The sequence below is a fragment of the Myripristis murdjan genome, chromosome 6, assembly GCF_902150065.1.
Source record: "Myripristis murdjan chromosome 6, fMyrMur1.1, whole genome shotgun sequence".
Taxonomy (NCBI): Eukaryota; Metazoa; Chordata; class Actinopteri; order Holocentriformes; family Holocentridae; genus Myripristis; species Myripristis murdjan.
In genome coordinates this window covers 18,323,492-18,338,500 of record NC_043985.1, presented here as the reverse complement: position 1 = coordinate 18,338,500, position 15,009 = coordinate 18,323,492, and positions in this window count along the sequence as shown.

The following is a 15,009-nucleotide window of genomic DNA, read 5'->3' as shown; positions in this document are numbered from 1 at the left end:
CAGCAAAATCACAAAAACCATAAATAAGCTTGTTTAGAGTCGTATATGAAAGAATTGTGGCATGGCAGAAAATGTTCTCATCCAAAGTTTATTTTATTTTATTTATTTATTTAGTGCTGCTTTATTACACAGTTGCATTGGAGGGAGACAGGGAAGCCACCTGGTTCCTCCACTGTTCTCACTGGATGGTTTTATGACATTATAACACACAGCCCAAAAAAACAGTAAAGCAAGACTATATGAGTTTAGCACAGCAGTGGTGCTAAAGCAGTGCAAGAGGAACTCTCTTGTTTTCAGTTAGTTTTCAATGAATTCCCTCATTCTGCTGTAGCATCTACTATGTAACCTGGCTACCAATAGCAATCCCATTGTTATCACTGATAATAATATTATCCCATAAAGTGTGGACTGCATCATGTCAGGTGAATGCCAGGACAACAATCCATATGCTAACTACTTGACATTGCAAGGCTATTATGAATATTGTCATTACTAATCAAGAAAAATGCTGACATGCATTGATGTAAAAGCACCACTGCATATTAATTCAAAAGTATCTTGTTCAGCCAAAAGGTTTCTATGTCCTCTTCAGTGTTGATTCCTCACTGTTTCGTCCTTTGCCTTCACAAATTAATCGTGATCTTGATCGCTGCGTTTGTTTTTCTTCAGTGTTTATCACTTTCCTTTCTGTTTACAGACTTTATACGGAGAGAATTCTTACAGACTTTGCAAAGAAAGTGGTTGTGTCTTTGTTTTGTTTTGTGGACAAAACTGTAAAGTTTGGTACTTCCTGCTATTCCTGCCACATAAGTGCTTACGTCATCTCTGGTGTGCCAAGAAACAAGTCGTGATTTATGTCTCGCAAGAAGGCTGTGATGCGGCTTGTTTTATGAGATCATTTGAGGCTCCAGCAGCAAAGTATTTGTGCAAGCTCAGAACTTAATTAACTAATTAATTGTTTAGTATCACTTTAAGTAAAAATTGTAAATTTATAAATGAACAAAATGGTCACCCACTTAGCAAGTAGCTATCTCAAGTGCTTAAAGGCTTACATCCACCTCTTCATGAATTTTCAGCATTGTGCCGGCACTTTAAAATGAGATCTTTGTATTTCTCAGCTGCATATTTGTAGAGACAGTGCTTGATGTTTTTTTCTTTACATTGCTCACATAATATATAAATGAATCAATCTTCTCTATGATCCATGTAGTCCATTAAAACATCATATTGCGTAATTTGCATACAAAACAAGTTTAGTCACTGTAGATGTCTATCATTGTTCTCCTTTATGAAATCAAAAACAGCCATCTAAAATACATAAACACTGAAAGAGCTCCCTGACGGCTCCTCTACTCGGTATTTGCGTTCGTCACTACCAGTCTTCCTCTCCACTGTCTGGCCTGCCGGGCTGCCTGGATGGCCGATTTCAATGGCGCCAAGCACTCCGCAACTCTGCCGTAATCAGGAACAGCAAGGGGCAGCCTCTATCACAGAGGGTTTCTTTCCCTTTCCTTTGTTTTCCACAGATTTCCTTCCTCGTTTTCTTAGATATTCTCTCCCTACTGATGTAAGTCCAAACAGAGGCCTATTTAGAAAGTAAACAGATGAATGAGGGGAGGTCCTGGGCCTGGCGTCGGTGGAGTCAGGCACAGAGCGGAGACGTCTCGCTCCACCCGGCCTGTGCTGACACAGCCTGTAAATATACAGCATGACAAATGGCATGGCTCTGCGGCAGTCCCCCAGCAAATCTCTGGCCGGCAGGCCTGATGCAGGAGAGGCTCGTCTACAGGCCATGTCTTATTCACCGTCACAAGGGACACATTGTTTATAGGACACAGAGACACTCTAACACAAACACCAATATGCTCATATGGATGACACATTAGGGAAGTCCTTGAGTTGTGGGTTTACTGTTGCCCTGAAGGAAAATATTGCAATGAGTACTTGTGATGAAGACGAGGAAAAGTGTATGTTCTGCTGTGTGCCCCTCTCATGTATCCTGCTGATCAATCACTTTCCTGTGCCCAAACTTAATCCTGGTTTTCTGAAGGTCTCCCCGGGGATCCTGCTCTGGTTACATTACACACAGCTTGGCAGCAGGACTTACACCGAACGTTAGCCACGGTGCTTAGGAACCACAGGGCCAAATTAATTTTGAATTGTTTTCTTTCACGAGAAGTGCCAAGAAGACACAACTATGAGAGTGAAAATGGTAACTCATGTTTTAGCCCCTCTAGAAATATTGTGTAGTTCATTTCCTTGTGAATGACAGTGAATCAGATCATGTATTTGCACCGTAGCAAATTTATTTCCATGTTTCTATCAGGAGCAAGGACTTTTGGGGGAAACCTTTCTCAGGGGGTGGCATAATAACAGCTTTTGTTCCTGCGAATTGGTTTCTTTTTAGCAATAACATGGACCATCATGCTTACCTTAGTTATATTGTAGCTTTCAGTAATTAGGTAAATGGGCAAAATTTTGAGATGTTGATTGATCTGAGCTGTTTCAGTGGCAAGATTTGAAGAATGGAATGTCCCTCAAAGAGGAGGGGGGGTGAAGCGAGAGGGACCATGGAGGCCCCAAGGGGGAAAAGGCTCTCTTTGACCTCTAAGGATAGACATGCAAACTGAAATGGCCACACTCTTTCCGGCTGTCCTCGCTACCAGGATTTCCTTCCCTGCTCCAGGCCCACAGCTACTGAAGCACCAGGGACGTGGGCCACAGTGGGCCGCCCCATTGTGAGCGCTGTGTAGGTTTGCTCGCTGAGGTCACACAGGGAGCCTGTGAGCGCCAGACTGGCAGGCACTCCGCAGTTTCCTCAAAGATAGGAGATCAAGTAAATCAGAGTTAGGAGTCGTTACCCTTTAAGACTCCTAATGACCACTGCTTTCCCCCAGCACACAGCTGTGTCTGAGATGCAGAGCATTATGAAGATGGTATTTTCTGCCATCATCCGTTTTTCATCGACTGGCTCTCCTTTCAGCAAACATGATATCATCCTGATATCATGGCTAACTTAATGCAGCCAGTATTAGTGTTGTGTTATGTAGCATTAGCATATAGACTGGAGCTCCATTAGTCATGCTGTGGACTTCTGCCCCACATGGATACTGTGTTACCTCTTAAGAGGATCCATTTTTCACAGGCTGCCCAGGGCTATAAAGACGAGAGACAAACCAATTGATTTGAATCCGTTGGTGGTGTCAGGGGAGCCTGTTGGAATAGACACATGGAGATTCATTTCCCAAAGCAGTAGTATTGACAAGCTAGCTGATCAGAACATAGATGCTGGTGGGACATTTACAGTTGTTTCAGGCCATATGATGTAGCATTATTTATACCTCAGCATAAGACTATCCCTTCACCTGGGGAGCAAACTGCATGGCTGCATCAGGTGCAACCATACGTAAGACTTAATTTATGCTATGAGTTTTGTTTCACCATTGCAATTATACCATAATATAATCGTAGCAGATCTGCTGAATTAATCATGTGCTATGACACATTTCATTTCACTTGTATGTAATGTGTAATGTTTGATTTAGGGTCAAGCATATGTACATGTGTGCGTACATGTGTATAGGTGCCTTCCAGTATACAGGAAACTTTGAGGCCATACCAAGTTAACCAAACCAAAATATTCAGAAAAAGACAAAAATATAAAAAAAAAACAAAAAAAAAAAACCCTCAGCCGATACTGCAAAATTTAGTTGTGCATACTGTGTTGAAGCCATGCTACTGGAAACCTTTCCCTGCTCAACCAATCAGTATTTTTTTAATGCACAGGTTGCAGATATGCTTGATTTATAGTGAGAATTTAGGCTGTGCACATTGGCTGAGCTACAGGCATCTCAAGAATTTTCAAACCTGCTGTTATGAAGTCACACTTTCTCCACAATACGTTCCTTCTCCAGCTTAAGGTGCTCTGAGGGATCATTCCCTCACTTCCTCCTGCTTTGCATTGCTCTCAGGCCTGCACAGGACCAGCTGGGACACACTGGAGCTCCCTTGTTTTCACTCCATGGTTCAATGCCTCCTGTTCTCCTCTCTCCTATTGGTGATTTACTTCATTAGGATGGGAGTGGAAGTGTAGCATCGGGGATGGTAACTATTTGCTTTCCCGTGCAGCACCAAACAAGTGACTCTTACAAGTGACTGTATGGGGAGGACCTGAGCCAGGGTAGTGCCTGGTCAGAGTGGAAAGTGTGCCCCCTGTTCATAAGTAAATCATCATTGGGGAAAAGACAGGGTCACAGCTCTGACCCTGCCGCACCAGCAGGGCTTAAATCACACTGTTTCCCTGGGTGGAGAGAGACAGCCCAAGCTATGTAATGAAAACAGTATGTTCCATTGGATATGGCTGCCATCTCAACTTTGCATAGGGTCAGTCTGCTTAAACAGGCTCACTGAAATATTTGACCGTAGTGTGGATAATCAGGTGGATATGCCAAACTGCCTGAAGATGTATGTCTTTGCTTCATAAGGACAGTATAACTAACAGTCATGTCTTTGTCTTAGTTCACCTGTTAAGCCTGGGAGCTACATGGTGTGCTTGTTCTCTGACCACTGCCAGAGAGACAGAGCAGATCTCAAACTGTTAGTGATTGTGAATGGGCATTTATCATTATCAGCTCAGTGTAGTAAGTGACTCCCACTCTACTCAGGCGACTCCCTGTCTGACCTGTCTGTGGTGTGGCAAGGCTGTGCTTGGTGGGAGAGCCACAGGCTGAGGGCTGGGGTCATTCAGTGTCTGCCGCCTCCCTTGAATATCTGCATGCCATTAACAGCAATGGCTCTGATGACATGTTCTTCCTGATCTGGCCCTGCCTTAGCTTCTCTGCTCCAACTGGAGGTGTCCAAGGCCCCTGGTCTTGGAGCACTTGTCTATTTTGGGAGGTCATTTGGAGCCGGACGCTCTGTCTCCCCAACGCAGTCTGTCTCCTGATACCGCTATCAACTGCCGGCTTTTAACAGGGAGCCACGGCAATTTACTAGAGTGACGCCAAGCAAGCCAGTTATCAGGACCCCAACACCAGATTAGCTGGTTGGTCTTCTAATGAGCATCCTTTAACAGGGAAATAGGGGAAACTCTCAGAGTACAACAATAACACTATTATCCATGGCTCTGTTGGAACAGGAAATATTCCACAAAATGCACAATCTAAGAGAAAATATGCCGTTTACTTTGGACGTTTTGTGATGTTCAATGACCTTAGGGATCCACAAAAGGCCATTTTTAAGGACACTTTTGTGTTTTTTAGGTTTTTTTTTAGTGCGGTCTATATTATTATCAGTTCATAAATGCTCTTCATTTTCATTAAAAAACATATCATAAAGGCTCTTTTGACAGAGTAGAGCAATTTTGCCCTGAATTGTACCAGAACCTATTTTTTTTTTTTGTTTTGTTTTTTTTGACCAGATAGGTGTAATTTCATATTTTCAATCTTCAAGTTAGTATGAATGATGCTTTCATTTCATCAGCTATTTAGTAGCTGTGAAGTACCTCTGAAAGGAGTAAGTAAATGCAAAACAACCATTCTTCTTTCAAAGTCACATTATCAAGTTGCCAAATCATCAGACAACTTAGCAATTAAGTAAAATGCCAACAGATGTTTCACATTTACACAACAAACTATAATAGGAAAGCAGCAACTGATTTCTCCCGTGTCTACGCTCTGCTCTGGAGTTTTCCAGAGTTTGAATGACTCGACTTGCCAATCCGTTCTCTGGGTGGTTCAGTGTGGCGACCGGGTTCAAAGCTGGACTCTGTGGCCTGCCCAGCCCTGCTCTTTGTAAATGAAGTTCAAAATCATAAAAAGTGTCTGTGCCGGATGATGTCATACTTGGCATTATATTTCACTGTGGATTTTAGGAGGGTTAGATTTACTAGCATTCGGGAAACATTAAAAAGTACAGTGGTTCACACTAAGTGCCTGTGCTCTCTGTAGTCTCCAACAACACCCCCCCTCCCTGCTTCACCCATTATACTGCCACTGTGGATGCAGAGCAGAAAAAAACAGATTCAGAGTAAAACCTCACAAAATTTACACAGAAACCAGTCACAGCCATAGAAGAGTGTGTTCAAACAGGATTAAAATTCCTTGTTCTCAAAACACCATGTACTTTGCTTATGGCAGCTTTACTTTACAGAGGAGATTTGTTTGCTTTGGTCGAGCTTAAACATGGAAATAGTAATAGTAATCTGGATGGAGAGAATATAAACTTGAAAGAGTATTTGCACAGGAATGCTATGCCAGAGTGGGTGGACGATATCTTCCTGAGGTGTGAAAATCATCTGAGTGCCAGTTGGTTTTGGCTACTGTGCTCCTTCTCTCAAGCAGTATTTTCATTTTTGCCCTTTACATTTAAGAGGCCATGAGCAATCTGAAACAAAACTTTATGAATGCATTAGTCATGTTTAGACAGTTCAAATGAACTGAGCAGAGATATGCAGCCAATTTTAATTCTATGGTAGTTATAATTCTGTAATTGCAGTCAGCTCTCTTCTACAGTTGGCAAGGCACAGCAGCATATTAAAAATACATAACATCAGCTACGGTTTAATACCTTTCAATAAATGTGCTGTTAAGTGTGGGCATGATGGAGGCAGCTTGCAATAGGAAAGTCCCCCATGGATACTTAGGACCCCTGGGGCAAGATGGCGCCCACACAAGAGAACCTGTGGCACCACTTGGATATGACAGCCAATGATTATGTTGCTTATTGACATAAAAGCGTCCAAACCAAATGGAGACGTTCCAAACAATAATAAGGAGGGGTGGGGGTGTTTGAGGCCGAGACAGGGTGTGGTTCCCACCAGAGGGCTTGTTACCTTTGCCTTTAGACACGCCTCTAATTTGTAGCCAAGAGGAATGCCTTAGTGATTAAGCTGAAATCACACTGGCAGAGACAGTGCAATTAGAAATGTAACATTGTTATCTGTATGTAAAAACAGTGTAACTCTATGGCCAACTGAATGCATGCTGATAGAAAGTGAAAATATTATCCTTCACAATAGTGGCTTACGTCTGAACTGTTTCCAAAGCTGACTTTTTGATTCATGATTACAAGATTGTTGGCTACAGGTGATTATCTTATGATTTGCCTTTATGGGCTGTAGCCAGTAGTTGTTACAGTTCATATCACCTTGTTATTTAAAGCATGGTGTGTGTGTGTGTGTGTGTGTGTGTGTGTGTGTGTGTGTGTGTGTGTCTGTGTGTCTGTGTGTGTGTGTGTCTGTGTGTCTGTGTGTCTGTGCACCTGTGAGAGTGCACATGTGCATGCATGTACAAGTGTGTGTGCAGACTGTGGACTATGACCAGGGTTGTGTTGTGTGTTAAAAGTGTATATGTGAGCTGATCATGCTATGCTCATGTGGCTGGCTGTGTGACTCCATCCTCAGACTTTAATCTAAGTCTGTGTTTGTAGTCTTTGAGGTGTGGATTAGCGTGAGTGTTGAGTCAGGTCCAGGCGAGGGCCCAAGAGGTCAGCCCGGAGAGAGGCCCATGTAAGCAGGCTCCAGTGCTGCTGAATGGGCCGATAATGGCCTGGATCAGAAGGAATGTGATCATGGAGCCTTGCTACTGACAGCCGGCCCCCGAGGACATGAATTACTCCCACTGATACAAAAAGAAGATGACAAAAACTCTGCCTTAGGCACTGTCTCCCCGGACTCCCCGTCTCCAACACAACTAAATGAATCAAATTGCCTCCAATTTAAGATTTAACTATGCTTCTTTCCCCATGGCTGTTCCATTATCTCTCCCTCCAGTTTCATGATCCAAAAACACTTTTCACTGCGTCACAAAAATCAGACAATAGGTGGGTTGTGCAAACTTTACACAAGTACTATTGATATGCACATGTAGTATCCAAAGCAATGTTTTATTCCTTGTTTTTATATATGAAAATGCCCACATAACTTAAATGACTACGCGAGCTGAGTTTCAGTTCCATGTGGTTTACAGATATTCAGCCTGATTTACAATGAACCGTCTAATGCTATGGCTTGACTGGAAGCTATATTATGTTCAACAGTTAGTTTGTTTTTAGGCTGAAGATGACTAAAACTGTTGGCCATGCATGATGGCCTAGAAAGTGCATTAGAAAGTTAATTTCCCCTACTGCAAACATCTCCGAAGGATTTGGAATCAAATCATCTCTATCTCCTATTGTGGCTACAAAATGATAATGTTCAGAGTGGCGGAAATCCCAGATCCAGACCACTGCTAAAATGTATTCAGTTGTTCCTTGGCTCAAAATGTAGCTGTCCCACAAATTTCATGGAAATCTGTTAATAACTTTTTGAGATATCCTGTTTATAGATAGAATACATAACCGCTTTAGTGGAGTTTATAACCATAATACATCTACAGAGATTTGTTAGGGTTGTTGATTACTTTGCCAGGTGATGCCAAATGTGGCTTTTAAAAACTCACTTTCAGGCTTATACTCTGTTTCGGGAGCAAACCACCCCTCTGCTGGTGTAAGACAGAGGATGGTGCCACTGGCGAACAATCAACATTGCAAGAGACTTTGTTCTGAAACCAAAAAGTAAATGACAAAGCAGTGTTATTTTGCATCATGATACCTCTCCATTAGATATTTCTGTTGGATCTCTGCTCAAAATAGCTATTTTACCCAGTGCATTGTCAAAATATGACTTATTTTTTTCCACAGAGCTCCCATAATCCTCCTCTTTTATGCAGATTGATTTGATTTGCATGACAGAAGAATTGGCTACAAGGTTCATCATTAACTTGCTTGGACTGCAATGATGCAGTGACGTGTAGCAATGCATGAATAGTTTTTTTGTCAGATGATAATATATATTTTATATGTTTCTGGTGTTTGGTCATAAATCACATTGTTGTAAAGCAGTGCTTTTATGGATGTAATTGCTCTAAGCTAGGATAGCTAACCGTTCAATAATTAAAACTGATTAGCTCGCTGGGTAACCCGTCATACTGTGTTCTCCAAAAAGGAGATAAAAGCAGCTGATTAACTAGCAAGCCAGAGAACTGAGATCACATTCAAACAAACTTCAGATTAATTAGGTCCATATGTCATCACCAAACCTGTTCCCCAACCAAAGCGAGTGAGTGCTCAGTGGTTTCGTTCAGCTGCCATCACAGGTTAATGTGTTTTATGACTGTGTTGACTGTTTGGCTGTTTGGCCCCTCTGCTGTTTCTGCTGTGACTGTGTAGCGCTTCAATCCCCAGTGCCATACTGTATGATTTGTCATAAAAACTTTCCAAAAGCATTTCTAGTTGTTAAAACATTTTTCACAACAGCTTTTCTGGTAAGCTATACCAAAACACCTTAACAAAATTTTAATATTTTAATATAAGAAGTCACGGACATAAATTCATCATACAAATGGGATTTAAATTGTTTCTCATCCAGGTTCTGATCAAAGCACAAACAACAGAATGCATGCAGCTGGTTTGTGAAAGCCCTTGATTTGTTGTGTGTTTGCGTTTTTGAATCTGACAACAGGTTTACACTGGAGTAGAGCATAACAGGGAAAAAAAACTTAATTGTTTATAATATGTCTTTCAGCTGAAGTTTTGAGTAAGCACCACAGCTTTGTCATTTCTATCTCTCAGCCATGTTTAATTTGATTTGCTCTCCTCTTTCTCTGAAGTGTCAGTTGTGAGCTGGGCTGGCGTGACCACTGCATTATTACCCAGAGGTCTCCAGGGGTGCATGGGCCTGGGCCTTCACAGGGAGAGGGGCAGGCGAGGGGAGAGGCCTGTGTGAACAGCTGTGCCCTGTTTTAGACCCTCCGACTCAATTACCTCCTACTCTTTGAAGAAGTCTTTCCTTACACACTTTCACACATGCAGCACACATTAGGGCAGTAGGACTTGGATATGACCAGAGGAGGAAAAGTTCAAATGCCTGATCTTTGATTTCTCAATTTAAAAAAAAAAACAAAAAAAAAAAAACAGCTAGATGGTATTTTGGAGCTTTTTTTTTTTTTTTTTTTTTAAATATTGTATTCTTCTTGAAATGCTTCTTGAAATGGAATGCCATAGAGTTATTTGTGTTTCATGAATTTCTTGAAACTTATGTTCCTCACAGGTACAACAGCCATTTCTTTCCATGATTCTAAAAGTTTAGGTATTGAACCACAAATCGATCACTTTAGAACCTGGAGAACCTTTTTTTCATAGCACTGTGAAACTGGAGCACATGACCATCACGTGGTTAAAAACTCCACAATTCCACCGAGCTGCACCAACCGCATTTCCGAGAAACTGACTGAATTCTGTTTCATGCAAAGGTTGCTCGACATTTCTGTGGTAACTGTGCAACAATGGAATTCAAAAGCATGGCTGAATTTACATAAAAAACATTGGCTCTGTGTGGTTTGAACCCAGCGTTTCCATGTATAAGTGTTCCTCGTAGGAGAGTTCCTCTTGGTGCTGTAATGGTTCCACGTATCTTCCACAGTGCTGCAGTACTCCTTTTGAAGCTCCAACTCCAACATATCCAGTGAAGTTTTACTTTTTCAAGTTTTGAACTACAACATTTTCTTGTGTCTCTCTGTGATTCAGCCTGTACCCATTTCATCATTCACCCTCGTTTTTGCAAAAAGTCCTCTGGCACAAAGGAAGGCATGCATGTTACATATACAGAAGCAGCAACAGCAGGTTAATTGGATTAAAGAGAAGAAAAACTGGGTGGTTGGCATGACCAGTGATGGCCACCATGGCTGAACAGACAAAGATGAGGCTAGTACATACCAAAACCCAAGCTGCATCAACAGAGGAAGAAGGGAAAAGAAAGCTTCATCACTCAGAGTAAGGCACGTGGGCAAAATAGCAAATCAACTATCTCTGTGCCAAATGTGTGAGTGAGCATCAGCTTTGCCTTTCCAAGATGAAAAGCACTCATCTTAAGTGATTTGGGAAGGAACTGAGGAGTGATGCAGATGTAGTTTTTGGATTGCTGAATTGGGTGGTCCTTTTCCTTTTTGACTTTTTGGTTTTGCCATTGTCCATTAAGCTGAAGTCTGTGCTTAATAATTTTTATTTGTTGGGTTAGTGCCTAAATTAGGTTTCTGCTTAAGACTACTACTAATAATATAATATCTTGGACTGTCTATTGAGTAAGTGCCTGCTGTTGGATAAGGATTTTCCACTGATTATCAAGTTCTAAATCCTGCTTTTATATAACAAACAGAGGGAGAAAACCGTCTCTGTGTATCACTGAATTTTATAAATAGGCTCGATATAGGAAGGGACTTTCCCCAATAATTAACGACCAAAAACTACTACATTTTCATTTCAGGTATGTACCTGATACTCAATTCCAGTGTCACATTAATTTATTTTTATTTAACCTTTACTTAACTAGGTGAAGGCCCATTTAGATTCAAAATCTCATTTTTAGGGAGAGCTGGGCAAGATCAGCAGTAAGAGGTTAAGCTGCAGCCAGGGCAGCACACAGACCATATATCACATAAAGTAAAAACATTAAAAGGAGAGAATATGAGAAAATGAGGAACACAAGCTGGAGCAATGCATGTATAGTATAATTCTGAATTTGCACCAGAATTACATGGTTCAGGGCCACAGCTGTTAAAAGTACTCTACAGCACTTTACATGTTCCTGTAGCCTTAAGATGTTGGCGTGTAATAGAGAAGTGCTAGGCAAAAAGACAAGAATTGAGAAGAAAAAGTAGATCAAAAGAGAAGCAATATGGAAGTTTAGGAGAACATATGCCTAATGAGCTCAAAAATATAAGTCTATATGTCTATTGTGTTCACTAAACAGCTCTCAAAACCATAGTTCTAACTAAAATACGAAGTTACAAACATGACTCAAACAGTATCACATCAGGAAGTCATAGTTATACTTTTTTTGCACTGACCACTGAATTTTTATTATGTAACTGCTTGAATGAGAAAGTGGAGATCTGGAAAACACGTAATGTAAATGTAATTCCTGTATGCCAAGATCTTCTCGATTTTCGAATGATTTTCTCATTCAAACAGTTAGATTATAAATATTCAGCATGGCAAGCAATGCATTTAACTTTTTGCCACATCAGGACCAAGCCTGATGAAGCAACTCGCAAAACGCATTGCTTGCCATGTTGTCTTTTACTTCCGAAATATGTTGGAATAAATAGTTTATTTATCAAATGGGTCTAAAGCTTTTTTTGTGTGCAGCAAAGTTTGTGGCTTGAGCATATTTGAATATCCTGCATTTGACCAGTACCTGAAGAAAGTAAGTAGCTGTGCAGGAGACATCCTTTTTGAAATACACAGGCAAATGTTTAACTAAACTTCCATATCGCTTTAAGAAACAAAATAGGGGAGTGAGATATGTGAAGGGCAGATGTGATTCAGAGGGCATTACGAGTTGGTACTATTTAGCACCTTTACTTCTCGGAATGTCTGTTTTGATTGTCGGTCATTTACAGGGTCTGCATTTATCGCATTGTATTTGTGTGTATTTGTGAGTCAGTAACCGCATCAGTATGATAACTCATGCTTTACCAGAATCAAGGCATTTAATGTGGTTTCATGCCCCTGATGCTCTCAGAACTTTGTCTCATAAGAATCAGTGCAAGCAGCAGGGAAAGCAGAGCACACAGCCACAACAACTTATTGGCTGATGATGTTTTCTTTTGGCCTAATTGACAATTGCGTGACACTGATTTAAATGAAGCAGTACTTTGTAATAACAGTTTTCTTTTCCTTGTCTGACATGTGATTGAGTTACAAAGGGGAATGTATTTGCAACAGGTGCCACTAACACAGTGCAGGCATGAGGGCCTCCATGTCCACCCTCAGTAACCTCCCTGTGCCCTAAAGCCCTAAGCCTGCCAGGGAAACCTGATTCCAGTTCAGACACTGGCACACTCTGCTGCTGCCGCCCTCGGAGTCCCTACTGGTGCAGCCCTGAGAGCCTAGAGATGTCCTAGTGAGGGGACTGTGTGTGTGTGTGTGTGTGTGTGTGTGTGTGTGTGTGTGTGTGTGTGTGTGTGTGTGTGTATTGTGGTATGCAGTGTACTTGTACATGCCTTAAGGTACACATTTTTAGTGTAAAGACAATAAAACAAACAAAAACATCATTTTTTATTTGAAAAACATGTTTTCAGTCATCTCCCATTGGTCACACATGCAATATAATAATGCAATAATGCACATGCCAGCATTTATTTTCAAGCCAAACACAAGCCCCACAGTAAGTAAAGTTTCATGTTTGATGTGTGATTTTAAAATAACTGAAAACTTGAAAAATGATCAGCCTAAACTAATGATTTATCATATGAATAATATTACTGGAGAGTGTTGTTTATGTGAAAGAATGTTTTTGGCATGCCACCAAGAGCTGCTGAAAGAATTGTATTTCATTCACTGCCAATTACAAATTCAGTAGTGGGAGCAACTTCTTTCACTAGGGGGCAAGCCTTGAAAGGTTTTGAGCCAATCAGCAGCCTTCATCCCTAAACATTTGCTTCTTGGAACAAGTTAATACATCTGGGGGAGTGGCTTTGCCATGCTCATTTCAGAGCAAGCATATCTTAACTCTTAAAAGGCCGAATGCACCGTTGTAACTACTCAAACAGTGAGCTCTGTGCTCATAATGATAAGAGGCTGTTAGGAATATAAAATTTTCCTTATCTTGCACAAAATCTTATTTTATTTTAATAAGCAATCTCTGTATGTGTGCCTGCCACTGTAGCCAGTAGCAGTTAGCAGTAAAAGAAAAAAAAAAAGGAATAGGTGTTCCCAGGTATTTAGTGTTGGCCCTGACAAGACAAGAAACATGAGATAAGGTGGAGGCAGACCTGCACAGACGTCACCAAGCAGGAATTCACCTGTTGTGACTCCAACCCACATGCAGACCCCTGTCTGCTGCTGAAGTATGGTAATCCAGGGAGAAACATGTCAGAATAGTCATTTGTTTTACCTCACTTAAAACTACTTTAAATGTACAAGTGTTATGAATGACTCTCAAGCACCTTCTTGTTAAAAAAAATGTAAATTATTGTTTTAAACAGTGTCAGAACACTAATATCCTTGTGTCCTCATTCTGTCACTGTGTTACTATACTTCCAGAATTGTCCTCCTCATGTTCCTTTCCAGTGTTGAACTGAGGCTATACGTTTCCCAGTGGTCTTTTTTTTTTCTTTCTTTTTTTTTTCCCTATGGTATAGACTGTTAATTTAAAGTCATTAAAATACATCTTCCAAAATAGCTGTATGCTAGAATCTGGTTGGAAGATTAAATTATTTTAGAAAAACAATGTTTGTGTTAAATATAGCTGCTGCACATTTAAGATCTTTTCTATTTATTTTCATTGTTATGGGCTGGCGACCTGTCTGGGGTGTTTCCCTGCCTTCAGCCCAATGGAACAGGCTCGACCCCCGGGACCCTGAATAGGTAGTGGAAAGTATGTAAAATGAAAGATTGCATGATTCTTCATTGTCTATTAATTCCATTCTGTGCCATTCTATTATCCCAAGTTATAGCGCATTCAGTATCTTTATAACAGCCACTCATGGACCGAAGTGTGTCTATAGCACACAGTACAACGTTTATAGTGATCTTAATTTACTTAATTGTATTATTATCTTTTATGTTATGTGGTGGGGGGGCTGATAATATTATAAAAACAGAGGAATATTTTGCCTGATCATGCTGGTGGCTGTTCATGGATGCATTTGGCACTTAGATGATGCCTGCTCATCATGAGCTCAGTGCTTGGAATCTGTGGCTTTCTCACTTCAGTGGAAATTCCTTGTGTGCAGGTAACTTTGTCATACAGTCCTTTGTTATACTTAAATGCAGTGGGAATTATTTAACTATAGGCATCTAATACCATTGCCACTAAAAAACTTAGAAATCCGCTTATGAACAATGGACTATTTCTGGGGGCAAGTGGAGCAATGACATTTGCCCGACAGGATGTTATTATGTGCTCAGTGGAATAGATTATTAGACGTTGGTCACCAAAATTACTGGAACAGAAACGGTGGTCATCTG